This window comes from Strix uralensis, chromosome 18 (genome assembly GCF_047716275.1).
Source record: "Strix uralensis isolate ZFMK-TIS-50842 chromosome 18, bStrUra1, whole genome shotgun sequence".
Lineage (NCBI taxonomy): Eukaryota > Metazoa > Chordata > Aves > Strigiformes > Strigidae > Strix > Strix uralensis.
The window spans coordinates 2,150,591-2,157,397 of NC_133989.1; positions in this window are offsets into that span (position 1 = coordinate 2,150,591).

Sequence of the window (6,807 nt, forward strand, 5' to 3'; positions counted from 1 at the left end):
GACTGCTGGAGGAGGAGGGGAGGGCTGGCGGGCTTGTGTGTAAGGATTCATTTCCTCCAGGTCCCCGAACAACCATCAGATAACACTGGGGTTCAGGTGCCACGAGCCCAAACTGAATCCGAACCGGTGGCCCTGTATGAAATGCCTGAGCCCAGGGTGTCTGGGGGAGGCAGCCCTGCCCTGCTGCTGCCTGTACCAAACCCCCATCTGCTTCTCCTGCTGGAAAGGGGGGTTAGGAGAGGTCTGAGCCTCTCAGGTCTGAGCCTCTCAGGTCTGAGCGCTGCTGGAGCAGAGATCTTCTCACTTTCTGAGGACAGACTTAAAAGTACCCCTCGAGCAAACTGACTGAGGCATCCTCTTTCTGACACGCTCCTGGGTAAGATGAAAGGAGCCGTTTGCTCCTTCCCCTGCCCCTTTTCTCGGTGACACAGATAGAGGCCATGCGGCTCTTCCTCTGTTTTGGCGAAGGGAGGGGCAGTTTCCTGTTTTTATACAGAAATTAGATTGATCCAGGATGCCTTTGTGCTGCTGCCGTTCCTGAAGCACGCAGAGGGGCTGACAGTGTAGGTGGGCTCTGTGGCTTTTACTGCAGTTTTCCTGCTCGCTGCTAACACCAAGCCTCGGACCCTTCCTGCGCTGCCCCTGGAGTTGAGCTGTATGCAGGGTCCCCTCTCCGACTGGCGCGGGAGGCTCCCAAACACCACTAAAAAGCCTTCCCTGCAAAAACAGGGTCTGTTTTTCCAGTGGCCCATTTCAGGGGGTTTGCAGGGTCCTGGCGAAGTAACGCAGCTCCATCCTGCTCCAGCCATGGGACTGCCCGTCCAAGGCCAGGGCTGTATCTGGCATTAACATCCCAGGAATCTGCTCCAGGCGGGCAGGAATAAAGTGGAGAGACATGTTTACAACTGCTGGGGGGGGAGCTCCCACAGGCAGGGGAGCGGACCCAGCCCAGTGTAACAGTCTCACGGTCTGGCTGTCACTGTCAAGGAATTGGTCTTGAATAAGGAGCAATGGCGAGCAAGCAGCAAATTGGTTTTGCTCGGTGCTTTGGCCACAATTAATGAGGAGGGAACTGGACAAAGGTAATGTATAATTAAGTTGGCTGATAGCAGAGTTCTGTTCAGAGCAGGAATGTGTTGTGTGCTGTCACGCTATAATTAGCAACATTTTGTTATAGTGCTTTTCCTTTCCTTGAAGGAACCCAAAAAGCTTCACAAAATGCACTCGGTTAAAGTTGCCAGCTCCCCTCGGGGACAAAGTCTGCAATGCCCTGATCCTGCGTGGTGGCACGGCCTGGGGCTGGCAGAGGCAGTAGAATGAGGCTTTTCCTCCAGAGACACCCAGCTGGGAGACCCAGGGTCCCTCCACCTGGGGTGACCTGTGAAATGGGGGGTTTTGCCTGTGAGAAAGCTGGAGCATGGAGAGGTGAAGTGGCTTTCTAAGGTCACCAAATGAGTCATGGTAAGGCTAGGAATAGTAGCCAGCAGTCAGGCTCCCAGCTGCTGTACCTATGGTTATTTCTATTTATGCTCTTTACTTCTCTCGCCCGTGGTTTACTGAGTGCATTCCAAGAGTAACTTGCCTGCCAAACTTCCTCCTCTTTAAAACCAGAAATGGACAGATAAGATAGTAGAAGAAATCAGTTTAACTGCTGGTATGTGCACAAACATACCTGAACCCCATCCAAGTTATCAGCCAGGGTTTTTTTAATGCTCTTTCGGGGCAAGAGAAACGCCTCCAGTCTCAAAGCGCCTGTGGCAGTTTGCTGGCAGGGTACCAGATGATTTATTTCCTTCGCCTGTGGTCAAAAGGAGAAAAAATAAAAAAAGCAAAAAATAAAGAAGGCAATCATGTTAGACATAGCAAAACCCGGTCAAGTGACTCCAATATAAATCCCGTGAAGGCAATGGGAGAATCGTGGCTCTGGGAATTAGAAGTTTAGACTGTAAACCAAAATAAAACTGAAACCCCAAATGAATGCTGCATTGTCCCCCAGTAAATTTTCCCAGAATGCCTTATCTACCTCTTAGTGAAGGTCTTGAGGCTTTCTTCCATCAACTTGAGTTGTAAATCAGATTGGCCCCAAGGCCAGAGTATCTGAAAAGCCCTAAACCAGGGGGTAATGATTTGGCTCCTCGTTATTCTTGGGGTGAGCAGAATTAGACTGCTGGGTAAACTGGTGTTCAAAGGCAGCATAAAAAGTCTCATTCAGGCAGCAGAACTGACGTGCAGTCAGACTGTTTATAGCAAATGGAAGCATGGTAGTGGCACGGGCAACCAAAAATGCTGTGCTATATCTGCCAGTCTGCTGTCCGAAGCAGGCACTGAGCATGGAGACAGGCTTGCCTGTTTTGTGACACGAGCTGCCTAAATTCCCTCAAACTGCCCTTGGTCATGGATCAGCGGGTGGGCTGCCCTCGTACTCTGCATCCCAGTGCAGTATCCTATCGCCTCCTCACACTTCTTGGCTCTGTCTCTTCTTTCTAGAGAAGTCCAGAGAAGAGGAGGCTGAGGGGAGACCTCATGGCCCTCTCCAACTCCCTGAAAGGAGGGTGCAGAGAGGGGGGATGAGTCTCTTGAGCCAAGGAACCAGCGCCAGGCCAAGAGGGAATGGCCTCAAGCTGCGCCAGGGCAGGGTCAGACTGGCTCTTAGGAAGGATTTCTTTGCAGAAGGGGTTGTTGGGCGTTGGAATGGGCTGCCCAGGGCAGGGGGGGAGTCCCCATCCCTGGAGGGGTTGAAGAGTCGGGTTGACCCAGCGCTGAGGGATCTGGTGGAGTTGGGAACGGTCAGTGTGAGGTTAATAGTTGGACTGGAGGAGCTTCAAGGGCTTTTCCAACTCAGATGATTCTGGGATTCTGTAATATTTCTCCTCCAATTTCTTCTTTTTGCATTTTGCCCTTTATTTTTCTATTTGCAGTGCTTTTACTGCAGTCTCGTTTTATGGTTCTCTTCACTCCCTGAGTTGAGAGGTGATCTGCTGTGGAAGGCACGCAGAAGCCACTGCTGCTGGCACGAGCCCCCCAGAAGAGCTGAGAGGTGCCGCAGTCCCTAGGCCACCGTCTAAGCCTCAGGATGCGGCCGTGAACTTTGCTCTCCGTGATCTGCGCTGTGGAAGGCAGGGAGCTGCCTGATCTTTGACCAGGAGGGATTCAGTGTTGTGTGGTTTTCTATGTTTCTTCTGTTCTCTACTCTGCTGGATTCTTCCCAACCTTCTCTGGGATCTTCACAGAGGGATCAGACTGGAATAATGTTGGTTCAGTCCCCAGATATCTTGTATACACAGGCTATCCATTTCGATGAGGTGACTTTTGCAGTGTTCCAGGCATAAAAGCTGACTTCCCCTCTTTGCCCTCGCGGTGATTCCCCGATGCTAGAGCTGATGAGTAAGTGTACAACCAAGCTCTCCCTCCTCCTGCCAGCCCTGGCTCTGCACACTGCAGTTCCAGGTCCTTTCACGGAAATTAACATTTACTTTAAGAACTAAAATAAACAAAAACAAATAAATCTCCTAACAAAATAAGATCAATAAAAACATAGCCAAGTGCTTTGTTTTGCTTAGAAGATGCATCTTTGTGCACATCCACTTGTGTGTTGCCAAGTTTTGGAAATCAGCAAAGGCTGACATTGTTTACTGCAAATTAAAGACCCTCTGGAGACACTCTGTCTTGCTTTCCAGTGTAGCCTCGGGCTGGGGGAGGGAGGCAGTTGGACAGTAGCATAGAAGAAACCCTGTTCCAGTGTTGCTAACTATAGCATTAATTTCAGAGTCATAAATAACTTCAGTACCATGGTTACAGCACTAGCCAAGTATGATATCATTTAGTTTAGGATTAGGGAAAAATATCTTCCTTGAGCTGTGGGTTCTAAAATAAGCAACTTTTCCCAAATGGGTTTCTCCCAAAGACTACACAGAGAAACTCCAGCGTGTAGCGGTGAATTAGAAGGATTACTTTGGTAAGGCTGACTGGATGAGAAGTGTCAGCAGGTAAAAAAAGCTCAGAGGGGAGATTCTTCTAAGTTCCTCAGTGAATGACAGCCTGGCACTCGGTTGGTTTTCTTAGAAAACAGCATCTTCCCGTGAGTGAGAGCAAGCGTAGTCTTTTCCAACCCGATCTCTGTATTAGGGAGGCAGGCAGCAGCATCGGTCCCTTCGGAAATCAGATGCCACTAATGCCCACTAGAAAGATGGATTAAGAGATCAGCGCTGCCAGTTCCCATGGCTGCGTGGGCAACACGATAGTAACTGCATGAGCAGGTGAGAGCCAGTGTGCATCCATTGCTCCAGTCGAAAAAACAACTGTGATATTTGTATTACAAAATTTACACACAATTAACATGCACGTACAATTCCGCAGGACCTTGGGGGCAACAGTGAAAGGCTGTTGTGAGAGAGATCCTCACAACAAGGGGCTGCTGGGAGGAGGCGTAATAAGAGAAAATTTGATGGAGAAACCAGACACTTTAAATACTGCAAAAATGGTCATAGGTGGATGATACAGGAAATCTGAATCTAGTGCTCCAGGATACAAAATGCTAGACCACTCAACCCAAAGCACTGATCCCATTCAAAATTGTTCAAAAAGTTATGACAGTAAGTCTGTATTGGTAGGCTTTATGCCAGATTAGATATTGTCTTTCTTCCTGCTGCCGGCATAAAGCCAGCATAAACGCTGTATTATGTACTCTGGCTAATTCAACAGAAACGTAATTGTGTGCCCAGGCATGATCTGGATTGAATTTGTCCTGCTCAATGATCCAGTAGTGCTCAAACCTGTTATAAAGGACCATAGAATTGTGGTACAAACTTCCAAATTTCATGTCTTCTCTAATGTAAGGCGAGAGAATTTTGCCACATGCAAACGTCTACGATAATTGTTGAAATGCTTTCCCTCAGTTTAATGCCATTTCACAGCACAGATTAGAGGGTGCCCTCTCATGAAAAGCTGTGGAGAAACTTGAACACACAGAGAAAAAATAAATGTACTTTTTATTTCTGCTATTCCCGGTTCTAATCATACAGAGAACAGCTGAAAAGTGACATTTCAGGATAGGTCGAACAAGTCTGACTGATACACTGCATTCATTAGCCCTGCCCTTCACTGCTACCCGCTGATCCCAGCCGAGAGATCCTCTGGTAATTAACTTACCCCCAGCCCCTGATAGCAGAGTCTCTGGTGTCGAGGGGATTGCGGGCTTCTGCCGCTCTGAGCAGCCCGAGGACCCCGGCCTCTTTCTTTTGCTCTTTGTCTATGCTAGGCTCGGCTTCTTTGAAGTAACTGTTATCCATCTTGAAGACGTGGGAGGCCAGCATGGAGTTCATTTTCTCAGCAGTGGACTCAGCAAATACCAGATACCTTGCCCTCTCTTGGGCTGTGTTAAATGCAGGGATGCTTTTGGGGGAATAGTCCTCTGTGTGTGAATCTCTCTGTCTTGAAGTCATCTTTACTTCAGCTGTGAACTGCAAAGCAACCTAAAGAGGGGGGGAAAAGAGGAAGATGACAGGAGAATTATATTTGTATATGAGGACAGAGGTTTCTTGAATTACTTGGTATACTTTACACGAAAAAATAGACAGGTCATCTGGCCAAAGGAGTGGCTAGAAGAGATCTCAGTAACTTTAGTACTAATTTGCAGTATCAATAGTTTCTTTAGCATGGCCAGTGAATAAAAGTATTCAGGCTCAGAAGACATGCAACTTGCTTGTGGCTTTGATGCTGACCTGTCCTTTAGCTTTAGCAAACTCAGATCTTTGTCATCTCTCACACTGTGCCTGTTTTCTCCATCTTGGTGGCAGGACATCTGTCCACTGCCTAATAATACAGGACCCTGACCTACGCTGGGACTTCTGCCACCACACGATCCATCACTTCCACAATGACCCAGTCTTATTTCATCAGGGTTATTTAGAACTTCATTCTTTTGTTCAAATCCTCTGCTGTCAGGTAACAGAGTCACATCTGGCCCACTTGAGAGGTTTTGCAGGTAGCTGAGCTGCACTATGCTGAACAGCCTCGTCTGTATTTGGGACGGGGCCTGGACAGCCCAAGGAGCCCTCTCTCCTGCAAGGAGAAACCCTCTGCCAGACCTGTGCATGCATCTCTACTTGGAAGCTCCTGGAAGCTGTTCTCAAGTGTAGTTCAGAAATACGCAGACAATTACATATCACTGCTGTTGTACTAAGACTGCCAACTGTGGGGTCAGGTTGTCCCCTTTGTTTTCCAGTAATTACTATTTTTAGTTCAGGTTTCGTTTGGAGTGTAATGTTTTTAGATGAGCCCAAAGGTCCTCTGGCTGTGCTCTGTGCAGCTTCACAGAAGACAGATGGGGCATTACAGACACAGTGTACTTAGTTCCTGCCACTTCATGAGATTCAAAGTCCAATTCAGTTGATTAAAGAACGATGTTTCCAAGTTCTGAGAAACGCCGTCTCTGCATGGAAGCAGAATACCTGCAGCAGAAATGCAATTTAACAGGGAATAATTTCACCTGCGCAGTAAACGAGGAAGATTGTAAATGTTCAGGGATCACAGGGAAAGTCTGCCATGGCTTGTGTTTTGTTTTAGTAGCTCAGGCCAGGTCAGCTTGTCAAGTGCATCTTGAGATTCATGGCCCTCCTCAATTCCAAGGCAGTCTGTGACCTAAACCAAACCCAAATCGAAGGCAGGACCTAGGCACCAGGCACTGGCCAGCCTAAGTCAGCGCAGCTCCACAGTTCCCATTCAGTGGGGAAGCGGGGCCAGGCAGCACATCTCAGTCCAAACGCCGAGGTCACCAGTGGCTGTCCCAGCTGCAGTGTGAGCTGAGGG